Genomic DNA, 21,697 nt, shown 5'->3' on the forward strand with positions numbered 1-21,697 from the left:
GAAAAATCCATTTCCCAGACAGCTTACTGTCTTGTGCCAGGCCATACTAGAGGGACAAGGCAAACAGAGAATGGTCGAGCAATGCAATCAAATCCTGCACAATTAGAATTGCTTCGCTTTAAAAGAGAGCCATTGCCGGCTTCAAGCATTGGGTCTTCTTTCCTCTTGTGTCCTCAACAGGAGAACCCAAACTCTTGTTGGGTGTGTCGACTTTCAGTTTTCTTCATGTACGTATATGGATCCTGTTCATGTTATATGGATCTTGTGTGCTTCAGTAAGATTTCAGTATTTTTGCTATGTTTCACTTTCCTCCTGGAAGGAGGAGAAATCTCACTGGCTGTGTATTGTACCCATTTTTCTTTTAAAATGTACAGCTGTATCTTAGTCTGACTGCTGGGGCCCCTTCTGTCTCTTTGGGCAGCTGTTAGAATTTAGCTGTGGCCACAAACCAACCTCTCCTTGTCCTGAAGCACAACGGTGGGCAGCAATTCACAGTACAGGGAGGAATCTTGACTCCTAGCTGTTTAGCAAGAGCAGCAACAAAATGGCACATATACATGTGATTTCACCTCCTGAAATTATACTTCTGAAAGCTTGGGGTAGCAGGACTGGTTTTTTTGTGTAGAAGGACCGTAGGCTCTATTTGTTTGGGTACAAGAGACTCTCAGTTTATGTTCCAGGGATAGCGCATAAAGCTAAAATCCCATATAGTCAAAACACATTGGGTGCAATGGCCAGTAGAATTGTCAAAGCCTTTTTCCTGGACACCCGACCCCTTTCTATTTTTCTTTTTAATTTGCCAAGCGTGTAGAGCTGAATGCGCACAAGTTAAATACGTGTAAGTTGTGGGTCTGCTGTACTCAAAACCAATGCATGTGCTCAGAATTTTCATTATTTGTAAGCATCTGCCATTTGTACCTGGCTCTAGTTGTTCCACAAGGAGGGTTTATTTTATTTTATTTATTTTTATTTTATTTGTTTGTTAGATTTATGTACTGCCTTTCATCGTAAGGTCTTAGGGAGGTTCGTGGAATAAAAACACAGGATAAAAAGCAGTAAATCATTAAAACAAAACAGCAAAACAATAGCCACTCTCTTCCTAAGGTAAAAGGTAAAGGGACCCCTGACCATTAGGTCCAGTCGTGACCGACTTTGGGGTTGTGGCGCTCATCTCGCTTTATTGGCCGAGGGAGCCGGCGTACAGCTTCTGGGTCATGTGGCCAGCAAGACTAAGCCACTTCTGGTGAACCAGAGCAGTGCACAGAAACGCTGTTTACCGGTACTTTCCTGCCAGAGCGATACCTATTTATCTACTTGCACTTTGATGTGCTTTCGAACTGCTAGGTTGGCAGGAGCTGGGACTGAGCAACGGGAGCTCACCCCGTCACGGGGATTTGAACCGCCGACCTTCTGATCAGCAAGTCCTAGGAGGCTCTGTGGTTTAACCCACAGTGCCACCCGCATCCCTTACCCGCTTCCTACAGGCATGTTTAAACGTCTGTAGAATATCAATCAGCCAAAGGCCTGGTTGAAGAGGAATGTTTTCACCTGGCGCCTAAAATATATATATTCCACAAACAGGGAGCCACTACAGAGAAGGACTGTTCTTGTATTGCCACCCTCTGCACCTCATGTGAAGGAGGCACACAAAAAAGGGCCTCAGATGATGAACGCAGAGCCCAGGATGGTTTAGGTGGGGAGAGGCGGTAAAGGCAAAGTAAGCCCTGCAAACCTGCCCATTCCTGCCATAAGTGATAACCTTTCGCATTGTGGGAGCTTCCCTATAATATTAGCTCTGTTCTGCTAGTACCCCATTTACCTGCCCGTACATTTGTATATTTTATACTGGACTCTCGTCGTACTTGAAGTTGACTTTTAGCATTTTTTTTTAATTGCCCAAGTTAGTTTTACGCATCCCACTCCCATGTTGTTAAGAGAGTGCTTTTCTGTCCCCCCCCCCCTTGTTGTACAGTGAGAATAAGTGTGAGTGCAAAAAATCACCTCTGCGTGGAGTCACATGTAAAAAAAGAAAATAAGCATTTCCTATTTTTGGGTCTCCTTTTTTGTGTCGCTCCCTGCCTCTTTCCCCTTTTTCACATGCTCCCACCTTCTTCCTCAGAAACAAACCCCTCCCACCTGCTGCAGAAAAAAAGCTGTTAATACATTTCACACCAGCTTGTCTCTTTTTACATACACCTTTGGTGTCACATCAGGAAAAAGACAAACCCCCTCATGAACTTGTTAACCTCATACTCTCCTTCCCTGTGTTACTATGAAATTCCATTTTGTGTTTCCTTTTGTGATGGGCTACACTTGTGTCTCTGAAGTATAAAAACAGGTCAGGTCAAAATAAAATTTCTCTCATGTGTTTACCCTGTGATTCTTGTTTAGCTTAAGTAAATCGAGGTTTGTAAACTTGGCCTAACATTAAGAACTGTATCCTTCAAGGTTAAAAAGTAATTTTTAGAAAGCCACATTTTCCCTGTTCTTTGGGCTCTATTTTCACTTTTGTGCATGCATAACATGCACACCGTTTCAGAATTACCCAGTTGTTTTGCTCACTTACTCTGCCATTCAGATAATGACAGGTGCTGCTGTTGATGTTAATTGTTGACCATGTGAAAGCAGAGGATCATGGGCTCCATAGGCAATTGTGGGCAAGTCCTGCCAGTCCTGGTAGTATTTGCTGTATTTTTCATAGAAGCATATAATTTGTAGAGTTGGAAGGTACTCCAAGAGTCATCGAGTCCAAACACCTGTAATGCAGGAATCTCAGCTAAAGCATCCATGACAGGTGGCCATCCAACCTCTGCTTAGAAACTTCCCAGGAAGGAGAGTTCACACCTCCTGAGGGAGAGCGATCCACTGACCATCAGCTCTTACTGTTGGAAGTTTTCCTGATGTTTAGTCGGAATCTTCTTTCCTGTAACTTGGAGCCATTGGTTCGAGTGTGACCCTCTGGAGCAGAAGAAAACAAGCTTGCTCCATCTTCGCTGTGACAGCCCTTGAGATATTTGAAGATGGCTATCATCTCTCCTCTCAGTCTCCTCTTTACCAGGCTGAACATAGGAAATTCCCTCAACTGTTCCAATACCAGCTGCACTGCCTCCCGGTGGAGTACAGGATCAGGTTTAAGGTGCTGGTTTTAACCTTTAAAGCCCTATACAGCCTAGGACCCTCGTACTTACGGGACTGCCTCTCCTGGTATGTCCCACGGAGGACCTTTCGGTCTTCAAACAAAAGCATCTTGAAGGTCCCGGACCACAGGGAGGTTAGGCTGGCCTCAACCAGAGCCAGGGCTTTTTCGGCTGTGGCCCTGATCTGGTGGAACGCTCTATCACAAAATACTAGGGCCCTGTGGGACTTGACATCTTTCCGCAGAGCCTGCAAGACAGAGCTGTTCCACCAGCTCTGTCCCCTCCTTTGGTAATCCTCACAGAACTCTAGCCCAATAGTTGCCATTAATTTGATTTGAACTGTATAATGAATTGATTTTAGACTGCTGTATTATTTTACTGTTGTTAGCCGCTCTGAGCCCTGCTTTGGCTGGGGAGGGCAGGATATAAATAAAATTTGTTGTTGTTGTTGTTGTTGTTGTTGTTCTTCTTCTTCTTCTTCTTCTTCTTCTTCTTCTTCTTCTTCTTCTTCTTCTTCTTCTTCGGCTTGGTTTCCAGACCCTTGGTCCTCATGGTTGCCCTCCTCTGCACACGTTCCAGCTTGTCAACCCCCTTCTTAAACTGTGGTGCCCAGAATTGGACACAGTGTGGTCTGACCAAGGCAGAATCGAGTTACTTCCCTTGATCTGGACACTAGACTTCTGTTGATGCAGCCTAGAATAGCCTTAGCTACAGTTGCTGCTGCATCACACTGTCTATGCGGTTTACATAATAGGTGTTCTTTAAATATTTGGGCTGAATCTGACTTGCAGTGATCATACTCATTTGCAGTTGCTGAGGTGGTACGAAGTCTCCTAGCATCTCTTGTAGGAGAGGACCTCTGCTGTGTGAACTCCGCCCTTGAAGGCTTCTCACACACAGGCAGGCACCATTTGGTCTTTTAAAGCCTTGCCAATGCCTCATTATGACATCATGGCACTGGGTGGGCGCAGCTGGTCACTGAAACCCTGAATATTAAAAACAAATGATGGAGGGTTTGGTTTTTGACTTCCATGGAACAAATTTATCCTCCAAGCTTGTGGTCAGTTGTGTGTGAAAAAAATATCCATGTTGTAATTTTTACTGAGACTTTCGCCGCTTTTGCTCCTTCTTTCCCATCTGCCTTTTGTAAATCACATTTCTGTGCCACTTGCTTGAATTTGCCTACTTATGGTAGAATATAAGAATTATTTGGAGCCCTGTTTGAAGAGGCTTACCCAATGGTTATTAGTGCAGTAGCTGAGCCAGGATGGATTGAGGTGTGTTCAGAGGGACAAGATGCACCTAAAACTTGGCTTTCCTGCTGCCAGGCTCTGTGCTCAAAATATATTTTCTCCAAATTTGCATGCTTGCAAAACCGTATGTTCTGTTACCCAAATGTTATGCAAAGTGGTTGCTAAAAATAAATATTCAGAGAACCAGGCTACACAGTACATAAACGTGGTTTTCCCTGCATCTTAATATTGTGCTTGTTTTTTTTAAGGTGCGGATGAACAACTAGCCTGAGAAGAGTAGCTCTTTTTATCAATCACAATCTGCATTCGTATCTAAATATTCAGCTGCCATTGTTGATGCAAATAATGAATAGTTGAAGGCAAGTGATTCTTTTGGAAACTCTGGATGAAAAAAGCACCACCGCAAAAAACAATTCTTCATACTGATACATACTGATAATCAGTTTCCTTTTTCACATCTTTTCGTTTCCCTTGCTTTGGTTTCTCTCTTGCAGGCATTTGCGTGCTTGCCATCTTGCTGATCAAAGTTATCAGTGCCTCTTTTAATGTGACCCAATTTCTTCCATGATTTCCACTCTCTCTGATGAACCTAGGGCCATTACATTAATCATACTTGGTATAACTGTTGGATGTTAAAGGTAAAGGGACCCCTGACCATTAGGCCCAGTCGTGACCGACTCTGGGGTTGCGGTGCTCATCTCGCTTTACTGGCCGAGGGAGCCGGCGTTTGTCCGCAGACAGCTTCCGGGTCATGTGGCCAGTATGACTAAGCCGCTTCTGGCGAACCAGAGCAGCGCACGGAAACACCGTTTACCTTTCCGCCAGAGCGGTACCTATTTATCTACTTGCACTTTGACGTGCTTTTGAACTGCTAGGCTGGCAGGAGCAGGGACCGAGCAATGGGAGCTCACCCTATCGCGGGGATTCGAACTGCCAAGCTTCTGATCGGCAAGTCCTAGGCTCTGTGGTTTAACCCACAGCGCCACCCGCGTCCCTAACTGTTGGATGTTGCACCGCTCTTATTAATAAGAGTATAGGTTCAAGTGAATTGTGGGCATTGGCCAAATTTGCTGGTGCTGATGGGAGTTGTAGTTCAGCAACATCTGGAGGGTCAAAGCTTCCCCATACCTGTTCTACGGCAAATGTAGAAAGCATATTAAAATGGCTGGGTTACAATTAACTACTGCGTAATGTAAGAACAGGAGGGCAAATCCATGTGTGAATAAAGCTTGAAAGACAAGTTATAAATCTGGGATGGGCTGTTTTACTTTGTTATAAAATTAAATAGCATTGGGGATCCACCTTTCTCTCAGCTTCTTTGAATCAAAGCAAGTTGCCCTCAGGGTCCAACACAAATGGTGACTTGGAAATAAATAAATAGAGTTTGTTTCTGCATATTTTTTTAATGGCATACTTAAGACTCTAGTCTTTGAATTTGAGGTAGGGCAGCTTTTCTGTGAGCTTGTGCAGTGCCACAGTACAGCTGTTGCACCCTTGAACTTTAGACAGCACTGTGCTAGCATAGTAATAATCATTGTGGAACTGAGATGCGGTTTTGATTGTAAGCGGGCAACATCAGCTGATGCCATAAAGGGGAAAAAAGGTTGAATCACAAGACTGCTTTTACCTTGTAGTGACTGCTTGGAAATGCATCTGGCGGTGGGAATGCTTTTCCAATGTCAATATCGCGATAGGCAACATCTATACGTTTCCAGCAACAACAACAACAACAACAACAACAACAACAATGATAATAATTATTATTTATACTCCGCCCTCCCCAGCCAAGGCTGGGCTCAGGGCGGCTAACAAGCAATAATAAAGACAAGTTGAATGAATACAACAAGATTAAAATACAACATTAAAACATTAAAATGCAGCCTCATCACAGGCTATGTGGAGAATGATCTCTGTATAAAAGCATGAAGCTGCCCCAAAAGTCAGGACACACATTTTCTTTTTAACACATTTCCCTCCTTTTGCTATGCACATCTTTAGACTGCCTAGCCTAGCATCCGTAGCACACTGATGCTACACTTAAGCAAACTGAGCTCCGATGACTGATGAACCTCTAAGCTTTCCAATGGAAAAGTATTGAGCTGATAAATAGAAGTGAATTCTAGTGAAGTCTCGCCTTCTATGGCATGTATAGCTTTAGGGCTGTATTGGCTTTCTTGTTTTTCTCTGGAAGCAGGTTGCCTTAGAAATGCTTTAACGATTGGAAATTGCATCAGTTTGAAGTTAATGGTGATGGGTCCATAGCAACACTTACAGGGTCATAGTAATTATTTCCCTGTATTCCTTAATGCAGCGAGTGTTCTAACTAGGTTGTACTCTGCTTACAAGCTAGTATGGAAACTATGATCGTCTCCAGAAAAGTTCATGGCTACAATTTGGAGGGGACAGGGTATGCTGGAACTATGGCTGCTTAAAATCTGAACAGAGTATTGTAAAAATGGCAAAGGTTACAGAGTTCATTCAGTTATGGGATGACGGGGGGGGGGGGGGAAATGGTCTTTATGACAATGACATGACTGATAAACTTTAAGAGGAATATATATGGATTAGATATTCACTGTAAAATTAATTCAAAATCGAGCTATTATTATGCTTAATGGCTAGATTTAAACAATATTGCCCTTTATTGTATTTACCGTACGTTATCATTGAGGTATATTTGATGGTATGTAGTGCTATTGATTTTAATATATGTGAACATGAAAACAAGATCTCTCTCCCTCCCTCCCCCCCCCCTCTCTGTGTGTGTCTGTGTATGCTAGGCTTTGCTCTGGTTTTGTTTTGAAGTTAACTTTAGCCATGAGAGGTAATCTTTAGAAAACCACAATATTTTCCTTGAGAATTTTCTCAGAGCGTTAACCTGCTTCACTCAAAGTTACCTTCTGTTCTAAGCGTGGTGGCTCATGTCATGGAACCGTAAACTTTTAGGCTTATTCATTAGCTGGCATCTATCACTCTCTTGAGACAATGGGGAAATGTGCCATCGGGGTTAAAGGCAAACCATTGGAGAGTTATAGTGCCTGCTGTACCTGTAGAGGCCAGTAAGAGGAGAGACATGTTTTATTGCAGCTGGGGCAGATGAAGGCATCCGGTTTCTCTGTTGCAGATGCACCACAACATTTCTTCTGTCTGTGCTCCTCCCAGCAGTTATTTCTCCTCTGGTGACTGCTGGTACAACCTGACTGTCTCCAGGCACTGCGGTCATCTGCAAGGGATTCCGACATGGTGGGGTTGATGTTGCCAGGCTCCATGTCACATCTTTATAGAGCTTTTTAATTACGGTATATTTATGTATCATGCTATAAAATGTCTACCTCACTTTTCATCCCCCCAAAAGACTACAGTAATTTCATACACTGTCTCTGTTCATGGAGACTTTTAGGTCATTGGATATTCATGGTACAAGAGTGATCATTAAACATGAGAGAATTGAGAGTCATGCTAGCTACTGCTCCTTTTGCTCTGAAGCATCTGTAACTGTGGTAATTTGTGTGTGTGTGTGGGGAGTCTTCTCACTAATGGACTGGTAAGTACGGACTAATTGTTTTGCCACCGCTTCCATTTTGCCAGCAGTCAAAAATGTAGTCCAGCATGTCAGATTAATCAAAAGCTTTTAAAGAGGGTGGGCCGTGAGGAGAGGGAACCATCTCTCTAATGAATGCTCTGGGCTGTTGCTTGGTTGCTGTTCATTTCTGCGGTTTCTGAGCTTACACTTCACTGAAGCCAACCTCTTCTGACAGGCTCTGTTTTCCAAAACTGTGGTCGCATGGTCCGTATGGCTGAGTGCTAAGGCCATTTCTAAGGTTCCCCCTATCAAGCATCATTGATAATGTGAATATACTAAGGGTGCACATCAGGGTTATTTGGAGATTATTTGGAGACTGCAAGGTCACCCACACTCACACCCAGACAAGTCAGCTTAGGGCCTCCACGAAGCCTTGTGGCACTCTCTTGTTTCTGTAATTGTGAGCACTGTGTAGCTCTGTTTCTCCTATATTTCTACTTTTCTCTGGCTCCGGGTGCTTTCCAAGAGATAAGGCTACCCAAAATGTTGCTGGGGAACGCTGCAAGAGCTGTCAATTTGTTCATTGTTCGACCACAGCAGTAAATGACTTTCTAACATGTTAAAAGCTTAGTTGTGTTTGTTTGTTTGTGTGTGATTTTAAAAAAAACTTTCTGTGTTGCTCTGCTTTAATAAAAACACAAAACCCAGATCTCTTCAGAACTTCGCAGGCAGAGTTCTAGACAGTCTCATATTTTAAGGACTTATTTGAGGGCTGTAAGGTCTGATTCTGAGAACACAAACGACCACTAGAAAGGCTATAAAATTGGTAGAAAGGTAGTCAAAAATACACAGCACTTGCTGCCTCTTGTTTATTTTAAGGTGAGAAAGAGCAAGAGAGGAGCCCCTCCTCCCTTCCCTGTAGAGGATTATTTTATTTCTCCCACAAAAAGCCCCTGGACCTGTTAGTTTGCAGGATACTAGCAGGATAATCCACCGGTGGGTGGGGCTCATGTGCCTGTAAATTTAATCTGCTTTAGCTAAAAGAGAAAAAAGTTACAGTCCTTTTTTTAGATTTCCCAATATAGTGAAAAGGAAGCACATTTTATACTGAGCAGCTTGGAACCCAGATTACAGATGGAAGTGAAGAAAGCACAGAACAGCTCAGAAACAGATTAGGATTTATTTATTTTTTAATGCACGGATACAAGCCAAATCTTGTAGCTTGAATATCCCAGCAGTACTAATCATAGTATGCTGAGAGATAGATTGCGGTGGGATTCATCCTTGCTTCAGCACATCGAAACCATGTTTTAATTAGTTCAGAATTCCTCGATTGCTAAAGCTCCCTTTGTACTTTGTACTTTTTGAAGAGTACCTGCGGTTATAGTTCCTCAGCTTTTAATGTCTTGTCAAGTGCTTTCCAGTGAACATCGGTTCAGACCAGCAATATCTTTGCAAGAATATTTCTCCCTAGAAGCAAGTTTGTGCACCTATTCATGCAGACATGAAAGAGATGGCAATCTGCTAGCAGCAGCAGCCGGTGGGGTCAGACCGCAGAACTGGCCTTATAGGAGTATGATGGCTTAGTCCTCAGTAGCAAAGTCTTCATTATGTGGAATGGAAAGGATGTTGAATATGTTAGGCAGACTTACGTCTTGACGTATCTGCTATATTTTTCAATAAAACCCCCAAATCTATTGTTCAGAGCCAAGTGGAAAAGACATCCAATTAAAATTAAAGAATGGGGTGCCTTGAAGCACATTCAGAACCTAGGAATTTCAGATCCAGAACTGAATTGAGCCCACAGGGCCTTTGCACAAAAGTCCTCTTCTGGTTAGCTTCCTTCTTTGCAGCAGCCCAATTTAGGTGCAAAAAGTTGGGTGTCAAACCCCCAGTCTACCACAAATCACCCAGAGCTCTATATGCAGAGCCCAGTGTGCCTGTTGCTCACTCCTGGATGAAACAGTGGTGAGAATTTCTGATTTGGGAAGAGCAGAGGCATTATCCCCCAACCCTTGAAAATAACTAAACGTGGTTGGTGAAAAATGAAATATTTTCTGGGGGGGGGGGGGGGACGTTACATAGACTAGGACATACATAGACTGTTACTGGATGGTTCCATTGAGCCATGCTAGCAGCGAAACTGACAAATCTGCAACGTTTTATCCATTGGGAAAGTTTCATTTTATCAAGTGGCTTACAAATTCTACAAACAAGCAAGCACATTGGAAAGCATATACCATACCAAGCTCAGAAAACGATACAAGATTTCCTGCAATTAGCAGGCAGCAAAAATTCTGCTTCCTAAACATAAAAAGACAACTTCCAGGAGACTGGGGTGTTGTTGTTTTTTTGGAACTCTTTGCTGAGTAATATCCACAACCAAAAGTTTAATAGCCAAAAAATTAATATGGATTAATAGCCAACTTGACAAGGGTTTAATCCCCCGCCCCCGGGTTGGCATGCCACAGGAAGCTGTGGTCAAGAACTGAATCCTGATTTGTTGAGCCACCCATCATTCTATGAGGATGATATCGGTTGCCACTTTGATAATATTGAATGGTAGCTTCAGTTGCATAGACTCCATGTGTTTATTCCACTTAACAGAAAATCTAGGACTTATGTCCACTGCAACAGCCGTGCAGCTCCAAGATTTTGGTGAAGCTGGAACTAACACAGGGTTAGACACCATACCTAAATAATGCATCTGTTAAAAGAGTTGCCCTTAGCTTAACTTCCGAGCATTTTGGAGCCTGAGTGAACTGGGCATCCCTTAATACACCATGTTAAAGCAAAAGGTTTTTTTGTTAATTGAATGCTATTTTAATCCAACATATGCTATCAGCTACAGCTGGGCTCACCAACCTGGTGCCCATGGGCACCACTTCTCCCATCACAGCTTCCAGTGGTGCCCCTGAGCAGGTGCTCTGAGCTTTCATTACACACACACACACACACACACACACACACACACTAGCCCTTCTAGAGAGAAAGTTATGGGCCAAAATGTCCCTTGTAAGCATTATCTGTCAAATGAGAGTTCATTCACACATGCAAGTCATCTCTCGGGATGCTGCAGGGATCTAGTCATGAACATGTTCTGTCAATCCACCCATAGTTCTTCGTGTTCATGAGAAGATGACTGCAGGGTCGCGAGAAAGATGACTCGCAAGTGTGAACAAAGCTCCTCATCTTGAACACTGTAGGCAGACCTTGCAGCAGCTGCGTTTGGCTCAAGATAGTAAATGTATTCAGCGGTTAAGTCATCCAAATATAAGATGAAGAGGGTTGCACATCCCCGGGTGAATCAGTGCTGAGGACCAGAGAGGGGACTGGTCATCTCGCAGCATCCCAAGCATGTTGTCATTAGGTTGTGAAGCTGCCTTGAGCTTAAAAGGATGGGTCATCATTTAAATTAGCCGGTGACTCAAGTAATAATGTGGGCTTAAATGTTCCCATCCCCTTTCATCTTGCTCAGCATGTTAGCATGTGTAGACATTTAAGCTGGCATTATCGCTGTAGTAAATAGACACTTAAATGGTTGTGGCCTGTGATGCATTGTGAGCAAGATGATCCAGTAGCACGTCTGCCCCTGGGAACGAAACATTTTAAAATAAGGAGGCAAGAAAATGGCGAGACTCCTGTGACCTTGCTGCAGAGTGAACTGTTTTCCCCCTCTCTTCCCCTCTTTAAGGGCAACCATGCTGGGGGCCTCTTTTAGCATTGTATATTTTAAGACATGTGCATTTTTACACGTTACCTTTTAAAGAAATGGATTGATTTTTCAAAGGGATGGATCTTACTTGGGGATGGTTGAGGACCAGAGAGCTGGGGGATGGGAGGAAGATGAGAAGAAAAATCACATCTTTTTGGAGTGAATACATGGCACAGAACCTTTTGCTCCTTGAGGGCTGTATTTGCTCAGGGAGAAGTGGTTGTGGTCTCCAAATTGATGGTGAGTGTGCATGGATGTAGCCGGGATTTACGTTGTCGTCATCCTCTGCGTAGTTCTGTCCAGCAGATTCGGAATGAAATGTCTCAACAACGGTTGTTGGGGGGAAGGGAATCTGCCAACATCTTCAGTCATTTGAAAACCAGGAAGTTAAATTAAAAAGAAATATGGAAGCTAGGAGCTAAATGGCACCTTAAACCTAGGTTATGGGCGCAGCAACATAATGTCTAGGCACACTTTTTTAGTAGCAAGAATACAAAGCTGAAAAAGAATGAACTGCAGCTAAAATATTATGTTCATTTTTCACAGGTCTAGTCCTTCCCCTGCTCACCCCCCTAATATTCTTAAGGGTCTCTTCTCCAGTTTTCGGAGAGTAGTTGGAAGTGGGAGGCAGAAAAAGGTCCTCCTTTCCTTCCACTCTGCAGCTTTAATCTGAAATCCTAGGCGCAGTACTGCTAGCAGAGCTCAGAAACTGCTCGTGCTAAGGAAATTCCCTGTCGCAAAACGCACCTGGAACAATTAGAGTTTCAAACACTGCTCAGCTGGCATACCAGATGGAGCTGGTAAACAGCTGCCCTGGACACAGAATTGACCTGTGCCTCCATGGACAACTGTGAGTCCCAAATGACTTCCTGGCTGTACACCTAGTCCTTCAGAGGCACAGTTACTCCATTCAGGGCCAGGGAATCCCCCAACCCCACCAGCCCCCTGTCGCCCCAACCTAAAAAGTACTTCTCTCTTGTTGGGATTCAACCTCAATCCATTAGGCACCATATGTGTGTTTCTCCACCCCCATGTTGCTGTCATCTCCTCGTCCGCCAATTTTTCTGCAGTTCCTCAGAGCATGTGCCTTTGGTCCTGGGTTTCGCAACATCTGAATTGTACCATGCAAGAAGCATGGTTAGCAGCCCACTTACCAGACTGCTGTTTTGTGTTGTCATTCTTGCAACAGGTGGAAATTGTGGGTGCAGTGTGTGTGTGACATGAAAATTACAGTGCAGACCATCTTGGTTGTGGGCTTATTGGCAGCTGAGCCAGCAGTGCCATTTTAGCTCTGTGGGGGTGGGAATGGGACTAACAGGGTGACCCAGATTGGATACTGTCCCCCATCACTCCATGCCGCCAGTTAAAATGACAAAAGGGTCCGATCTAGGCAGACAGACTGTATATGTTTTAGGGATTCTTATGGGTTTCATTGAGTCTGCGCAAACCAACTTGATTCGCCCTACCTGAACGAATATGCGGATCAAAACAGCACAGATCCTTCAGTTTTTGCAGTTCTGCACATTTACTGTTCTTGGCTTAATAAACGTGCCCAAATGCATATTAAAAGTGCATTTTTAGGGTAAAAATGTCTACAGATGCATCTTGAAGTAAATTTCATATTTCAGTGAAAAAAGACATTAAAAATAATGCACTTTTTCTTCTTCTTTTTTTTAAAGCAAAGTGAATAGAAACAGAACGGAGCAAACTTGTGAATGAACATGCTTGGATCTGCCACAAACCAGAAATAGACTTATCTGTTCGTCCCTGATGTGTTTTGGCTAACCTAACTACCCACTCACTCTTTACTTCCGGTTTAGTAAGAGTGTGTCTCTTTCTTTGCTGAGTTCTTTGGTTATCAGTTAATGGAGCTAGAATGAAGTTTTATCAAGCCTTCAGACTAGCACAATCAGGCTTAGAGTTCTTGCCTTCTTCATAGCAAAGCGGCTTTTCTTAAAGGGGGTTGAAGTTATTATGCTGTTTTACTTTTTCAGTGTTGTGCTGCCAGTGGGCTAGGCTAGTCCCCTAAATGTTCCCAATAAATTGGGAGCCCGGTGCCTCCTTCCCAAAACCCAGGAAGCTTCTGCCTGGCTTAGGGAGGGAAGCACGATGCTCATGCGCACAACATCAGGACATTGCGATATCACTGGTGCAATGTTGCCCCCCTCACAATCTGATGACTGTGACCCTAACTGTTTCCCTATGAAGAATTTTACCGCACGCTGCCGGACTCTTCGTGATACCATAATGTTCATAAGCCGGTATGGTGTCATGATTACAGTGCTGGACTAAAACTCCTAGGAGGCCAGAGTTTGAAGCTCATTCAGCCATGAAGCTCACTGGGTGACCTTGGGCTAGTCAACATCTCTCGGCCTAACCCACAGGGTTGTTGTGGGGGTTCGTGGAGGAGGCTGTGAGTCCTGGAAGACCTGCTCCCTGCCTTGTAGGTCTTTTTCTACCTTGCCTGGGAGGGCAGGGCCCTGACTGACTCCAGCTGCAAAAGCTGAGGCTGCTGAACAGACATTTGGGCTGGGGTGTTGTTGTGGAGTGGTTGCTGCTGCTGTTGGGTTTTTGTGTTTTTTGTTTTTGTATCTTTACTATAGATCTTTTTCTGCTTTATGTGGAAATTGTTCAGTTTGGTTGTGCATTTTTTTAAAAAAATATTTTATTTATTGCTCATGACTGCTTTTGTTATGCTGCAGTTATGTACCGTATTTTTCCATGTTGCGAGCTGCCTTGAGCATGGTTTGAACAGTGGAAAGGCAGCATACTAATAAAATTGTGTGTGTGTGTGTGTGTGTGTGTATGTATGTATGTATGTATGTATGTACAGGGTGTCCTGCCAACCTAGCAGTTTGAAAGCACATCAAAGTGCAAGTAGATAAATAGGTACTGCTCCGGCGGGAAGGTAAACGGCGTTTCCATGCGCTGCTCTGGTTCTCCAGAAGCGGCTTAGTCATGCTGGCCACATGACCCGGAAGCTGTACTCCGGCTTCCTCAGCCAGTAATGCGAGATGAGTGCCACAACCCCAGAGTCGTCTGTGACTGGAACTAATGGTCAGGGGTCCCTTTACCTTTATGTACAGGGTGAGTCTTTTCAAGGGCCTCTTTTAAAGGACTCACGCTGTATGAACTGATGCTTTAGAAACCCTATGGGAGAGTCCCTTAAAAGAATGCTGGGTTTGGATGCTATAAGCTAGGGTTGCCATATTTCAAAAGGTAAAAACCAGGTTACATTTGTACCTTTGTTCTCAAACAGAATGTGTTCTGAGAGTCCATTCAGCTCACAAAACCATTCGAAAGCCAAGGCACTGGAACTTTGGCTTCCAAAAATCGTTCGAAAACCGGAACACTCACTTTGATCATTCGGGTGCCGATTTGTTTGGGAGCCAATGTGTTTGAGATCCAAGGTACAACTGTACCCCGAAAGTTGTTAAGCTTTTTATAGGAAGCTTTTTTTAAAGAAAAAATTGTTCGGCTGACTTGTCTAAGATCCAAGACAAAGCGCCGCCTCGAACGTCAATTCCACCTTTGAAATGTATGGCAGCCCTACCATAAGCTAATCTAACATGGGTACTTAGGACAGTGTATACCTTTAAAAGTTGTACAGTGGTGCCTCTTCAGGTTACAGACTCCACTAACCCAGAAATATTACCTCGGGTTAAGAACTTTGCTTCAGGATGAGAACAGAAATCGTGCTCCGGTGGCACAGCGGCAGCAGGAGGCCCCATTAGCTAAAGTGGTGCTTCAGGTTAAGATCAGTTTCAGGTTAAGAACGGACCTCAAGAACGAATTAAGTACTTAACCCGAGGTACCACTGTATAGAAGAGGAATGAGATAAAGAGCCCAGTTGGTAGAGCACAAGCCTCTTAATTTCAGGGTCGTGGGTTCAAGCCCTGCATTGGGCAAAATATTCCTGCATTGCAGGAAGATGACCCTCAATGTCCCTTCCAATTCTATGTTTCTATGAATTATTTCAGGAGGCTTGTATCTTTTGCCACCATTTGAGGACTGGCTTCCAGCCACATATTTGACTGGTGGCTACAGGTACCTGAGCTGCTCATATCATCTGTTCCCCTGTCAGCTTTACGCAGCGGATGAGCTGGATCAGTCTCTCCTGCCTCTAGGCAGGCTGGCGGCGGCAGCGTTGTAGCGTCCCAGCTTATTTTATGCCAAATTAGTGAGAAAGCTATAAGCGTCACAACTGTGTCCTATTTTTCCACTTGGCTTAGAGAGCCTGCCTCGTCCTTTTCCTCCTTTCGGGTCCCCCTGCACGATGCGGATTTTGAAGCTTGCACCCAAAAGTCTCTTTTGCCACCAATTTAAGCGTTAAGAGCAAGCTCCTTCCGACAGGGAGAATAATGAAGTTTTGTGTAAGTCAGCCCTTGATTGAAGCACTGCAGAACACCAACTGCACGAATAAAAACACTGAGTGAATCATTAGTTGAAATTATTCCCCACTTAGCTATTCAGCTGCTGAACAGGCTTGGAGAATTAGAGGCAGGCCCTCTGAAAAGGTGGCCGCGGAGAAGTGCTTAATACCAGAGGATTTGGAGAGGATTCTTGCCTTTGGTGAGCAGGGATTACTTTCAAGCAACAAGGCAGGGGAGCTTTGCAACAACAAAAAAGGGTGTTTCTTTTGTTTTGGACCGCAGGTAGCTAATGTGCTGCACAAACTTGTGTAGGTGGGCTGTGAAAGGCAAAGTCACAGCCTTTATGGAAACTCCACGAGTCGTAGAATCATTGAATGGTTTGTTTAAAGACTCCCTTTCATCTTCAAGTGGCTTTTTGTCATCATTTTATATATATAGAGAGAGAGAGAGGGGGGGGGAATTGTTTAGTTTTCCATTCCTATGCTGTTTTGTCCATATAGCAGATACTATTAAATGTTCAGGGTCTCAGCTATACAGTTGCAAATAAAACGTTTAAAGTGTGTTTTAAGTGCCATATACAATGTGTCACTAGATGGCGAGCCTTATGGAAAATTTGATGTATTTTTTTTAAAAGCATTTTCAGAACGGTTTTTATATATATGTGTAGATTCCACCCAGGTGTTCCTTATGCGTTTACATTGATATATTTTTTGTGATGTAATGAATTGCTGTTTTGTAGGGGGGAAAGGACCGGAACTCACCATGTTGTCTTATAATGGCAATGGTGCCCACCTGAGAGGTGCTGGGACTGAGCTCTGGCAAAAAAAGCCCTGCATGTAAATGAGTTGATTAATAAGTATATTTATATTTATATTTTTTAGCTAGGCTACTAGTACAGGGGTCCCTACAGACCAGGAGTTCTTGACCCGAAGTACTGAGACACCCCCTAGGATGAGTTTCAGGGGGTGAACCAGGTGCAAAAAAAAGTAATTTCCCCCCTCATTCAGTTTCCTTCCTGTTGCTTTGAAATGTATATTTGTGAAGGGAAAAAATACTGGGAATGGGGTTCAAAGATTTCAGCAGATTCTCAGAGGGGTTTGTGACCCCCAAAAATGTTAAGGGCCACTGTTGTAGAGACATAGGCTATCCTTCCCCATTACCTTGAGAGAGCCAGTGTGGTGTAGTGGTTAAGAGCGGTAGTCTCGTAATCTGGGGAACCGGGTTCGTGTCTCCGCTCCTCCACATGCAGCTGCTGGGTGACCTTGGGCCAGTCACACTTCTTTGAAGTCTCTCAGCCCCACTCACCTCACAGAGTGTTTGTTGTGGGGGAGGAAGGGAAAGGAGAATGTTAGCCGCTTTGAGACTCCTTAAAGGGAGTGAAAGGCGGGATATCAAATCCAAACTCTTCTTCTTCTTCTTCTTCTTCTTCTTCTTCTTCTTCTTCTTCTTCTTCTTCTTCTACCTGTATGGGGCAGGAGCAGCAGATTCAGCTGCATCAGTGCTATTGGACAGTTTCCAGGGACATCAGACAGGAATTGATATATTGCATGGAGCAGTTCTTCTTTGTCCTTCATCCAGCACCTTTTGTCCTCAGAGAGTCTTGAAGTGCTGCCTCCATCTTACTCTAGGTGATCTGCAAGCATGCAAGTTTTTGAGACTTAGGGTGGATCTACACACAGGGGAAAAGCGCTATAAATAAGTCAGAAATTAGATGGTTATAATGAAAGAAAATAATCCCTATGGAAAATTGCTTATAAAAATTTCCTGCTCTCTGACACCATCTAGTGTGACATGTTGATAGTGCATTCAAATTGCTGTTTTATTCCTAATGTAGCAGAGTCCTTAATTTATGACTCTACGGAGAGAAGCGATGGTCGAATCCAGCAACATTTGAAGTGGGTAAAGCAAACTCTTTAGAAATAAATCATTGCTGTCTGCTCCAAAATGAATGGTCCTTTGGTGCCACTGAACCTTGCGTGATCAAATCCAACATCACAGTATTCAGTCACCAGGCAAATGCAGCAACCTGCAAAGTCGCCGTCTTGCCATCCAATGAACATAATACTTTCAATTCTGTCACGTGCCGTGCACATTTAAAAATAAATAAAAAGTCCTCCTTGGGTTAACTAGGAGACTAGAAAGAATGGGAACAAGCTACTTATGTGGGTGTGATGTTTTTAAAAAAATACCAAATCAGTAAGAAACTTCCTTTTGAGTAAATTGTCTTGTGCTATGGGCTGCATAGGGATTTTTGCTATCTTTTACTGAGATTAATTTTTCTGCAAGCCAAACCTCGGTTCCTGAATGGCTCTGTTTTGGAACATTTCAGCTCCTGAACGCTGAAAACCTGGAAGTAAATGCTCCGGTTTCTGAACATTTTTTGGAAGCCAAACATCTGACGTGGCTTCTGCTTGAGTGCAGGAAGTTCTTGCAGCCAATCGGGAGCCGCGCCTCAGTTGCCGAAATTTCGGAAGGCGAATGGGCTTCTGGAACAGATTACGTTCGACGACTGAAGTTTTCCTGTGTATGTAATGAAAGCTTAGGATCATAATAAGATGGTGTGGATTATACATCACAAACTTACCAAGGTCATTCTTACATCGTTGTTGTTTTTAGTTTCTTTTTTGCGTTTCACTTGTTTTTAACATTTTATGATTTTGTTGTTTGTTTTTGTGTTTTTTTAATGTTGTTGTAAACCCACTGTAATAGATACCTTTTTGATACAGCAGTACACAAATCTTTTTTTTAAAAAATAAAATCCCAGCCAGTCTAAAATACATATCCTTGGACAGCTTGGAAGAATGGTAGCTTTTTAGCAAGCTGTCCAGTTGCGCTGAGCTCCTTTTTCTTTTTTTTAAAAAAGCAGTAAAACAAAATTTAACCAACCAGTAGTAGGAGGCAGATGCTGAAACTTAGGACATATGTAGAAAACCGATGGAAATGTCATATTATGCAAGCATGAGTTTTTTTGTTGCTGCTCTGTGACAGTCGGCAGGGTGGGGGGAAACGAGGCCAGTGATATAAGCAGTGATCATCACATTTGCTCGACAATGAATTTAAAAGAAGGCACATGCATATATCAGCACCGAATGTGTCACTTGCGGGTTGTTTTGTTTTTAAAGAAAACCTCTTTTACGCTTCAGATGATGAATATCGATTTGTAGCTTGCTCACATTTGAGAAGAGAAACAAAGGAGTTTGCTTTTCGTTTCAGGATGTGTGTGTGTGTGTGTTTTCACACCAAGGTGCGAAAGGGTGACTTGCACTACAACTTGCCGTGTTTCTAATTCATGCGGCTAAAAGTGAAGTGAGCCTCCAACCCCCCCCCCCAACTGAACTGCACTGGCTTTCTTCTGCTTTTTTTGCCCATAAAAGGAGAAAAGCAGCACCATGTGACTTGCAGAGTGCGTGGAAGAAGAAAAAAAAGCCACAAGATCAAAACCCTGTCTTATTTCAGAAGGCATTGATGCTGGCGTTTAGGAGCTGTTGCTCTTGGTTTTTGTGCTAGTCTCTGAGGGTATGTTGTCACTCGGAGATGTTTCTCCAGCTTTGTTAGCCTTCCTCACACGGCCTTTCTGTTTCTACCATAAGCTCTGACTGTTTTGATGTAATATTTTATTGGTACTGTAGCAGAGGGCTCCACTGAATTGCCATAATAACCAACAGTCCTGAGTAACCTTCAGTTCTGGGAAAGGCATCTTGATGAGGAAGCATAATGAAATAATTTCGTGTTTCTGGAATTATTTAAGACCACTGGCAGGTGAGGGTGTGACCCTTTATTTAGCCTGCTTGCATGTGTATTTAAGTCACAGGGGCAAGCTGGCCCGATTTGGTAGGTCTAGTCAGCTAATTTGCAAGCAGGTTTTGTTACTTATCCTGAGTCCAGGCAAATATCTGCTGCATGTAAAAATTAGACCGTGTTCTATGCCGAATCAGACCATTGGTCCATCTAGCTGCCATTGGTTTTAGACAGACATCTCTGGGTTTTAAACCACCCTCTCTGTGTAGATGGCGAGGATTGAACTGAGGCTTTCTGTACGCCATGCAGAATCTCTACCACTGAGATATAGCCTAGGAGCAGGGTTAGAAACTGAGATATGAAAGCTAGGCGCTAAACAGCGCCTTAAACCGAGGTTATGGGCGCAACAACAGAATGTCTTGGTGAGTTTTTTGTGTGACAAGAATACAAAGCTGAAAATGAATGAACTACAGCTAAAACCTTATGTTCCTTTTTCACATACTCTAGTCCTTCCCCTGCCCAGCCCCCTAATATTCTTAAGAGGGTCTCTTCACCAGTCTTCTGAGAGTAGCTGGAAGTGGGGAGGCAGAAAAAGGTCCTCCTTTCCTTCCACCTTGCAGTTTTAATCTGAAATCTTAGGTGAGCTTAGAAACTGCTTGCGCTAATTATGAAATTCCCTGTTGCAAAATGCGCCTAGAACCAGGGGAGTTTCGAAATGCTGCCTAGGAGGTGTTCAGATTTAGGGAGTAGTTAAGGGTGCAGGGGGACGAGGCAAAGTCAAACCTTTTCTTTCCTTTATTACTTGGGAGACGTTCCTCCTGGAATTGTGATTGGGATGACTGCTGAGATTGTTTTGGACCACTAGTGAATTACTGTGATAGTGGAGTCGGTAGAGCATGAGACTCTTTAATCTCAGGGTTGTGGGTTGGAGCCACATGTTGAGCAAAAGAGTCCTGCATTGCTAGATTACCCTCATGGTTCCTTCCAACGCCACAGTTCCGTGATTCTATACTATTGGCAGAAATTCAGGAAGATAATTTCATCTGAGACCTTCGCTTCATGACATTTCACTTTTTAAAATTTCATGACGACACAGAAAGTCCCAAGGAGGTGTCAATCATTTTTTCAGGTCTTCTACTTTGAAACATTGCTAGGGATCTTCAGCCTATAATGCAGTGGTGGATGGCTTGGCGAGGTTCATGCGGTGCAAACACATTGACAGAAACACCAGGTTGGTTCAGCTGATGCATTTGCCCCTCTCCCTCCCCGTAAGCAGCAACTATGCAACAGGCCGGAGGTCAGGTGAGTGGTGGCAGCCTACCATAACATCTGCTGCTGTGTGTTTGCTGTTGTTTAGCCGTTTAGTCATGTCTGACTCTTTGTGACCCCATGGAGCAGAGCACGCCAGGCACTCCTGTCTTCTACTGCCTCCCACAGTTTGATCAAACTCGTCTCGGTAGCTTCGAGAACACTGTCCAACCATCTCGTCCTCTGTTGTCCCCTTCTCCTTGTGCCCTCCATCTTTCCCAACATCAGGGTCTTTTCCAGGGGGTCTTCTCTGCTCATGAGGTGGCCAAAGTATTGGAGCCTCAGCTTCAGGATCTGTCCTTCCAGTGAGCACTCAGGGCTGATTTCCTTCAGAATGGAGAGGCTTGATCTTCTTGAGGTCCATGGGACTCTCAAGAGTCTCCTCCAGCACCATAATTCAAAAGCATCAATTCTTTGGCGATCAGCCTTCTTTATGGCCCAGCTCTCACATCCATGCAAAAACAACAGACTGCTGTGTGTATGTATTTATTATTTGTATAATTTATTCGTTGTCATCTGGGTAGCTCAGTTGCTTAGAGAGAGGTGCTGACAATGCCAAGGTTGCAGGTTCAATCCCCTTATGGGACAGCTGCATATTCCTGCGTTGCAGGGGGTTGGACTAGATGATCGTCAGGGTCCCGTCCAACTCT

The 21,697-nt window shown here is 43.7% G+C and overlaps 1 protein-coding gene across 1 annotated transcript in view; it reads left to right on the top strand.

Annotated features, from left to right (window-relative positions):
* CYRIA (CYFIP related Rac1 interactor A) overlaps window positions 1–21,697 on the top strand; it is a 65,796-nt gene that overhangs the window by 3,428 nt on the left and 40,671 nt on the right.

Source organism: Podarcis tiliguerta, assembly GCF_965153285.1.
Source record: "Podarcis tiliguerta genome assembly, chromosome: 3".
In the NCBI taxonomy this organism is placed as follows: domain Eukaryota; kingdom Metazoa; phylum Chordata; class Lepidosauria; order Squamata; family Lacertidae; genus Podarcis; species Podarcis tiliguerta.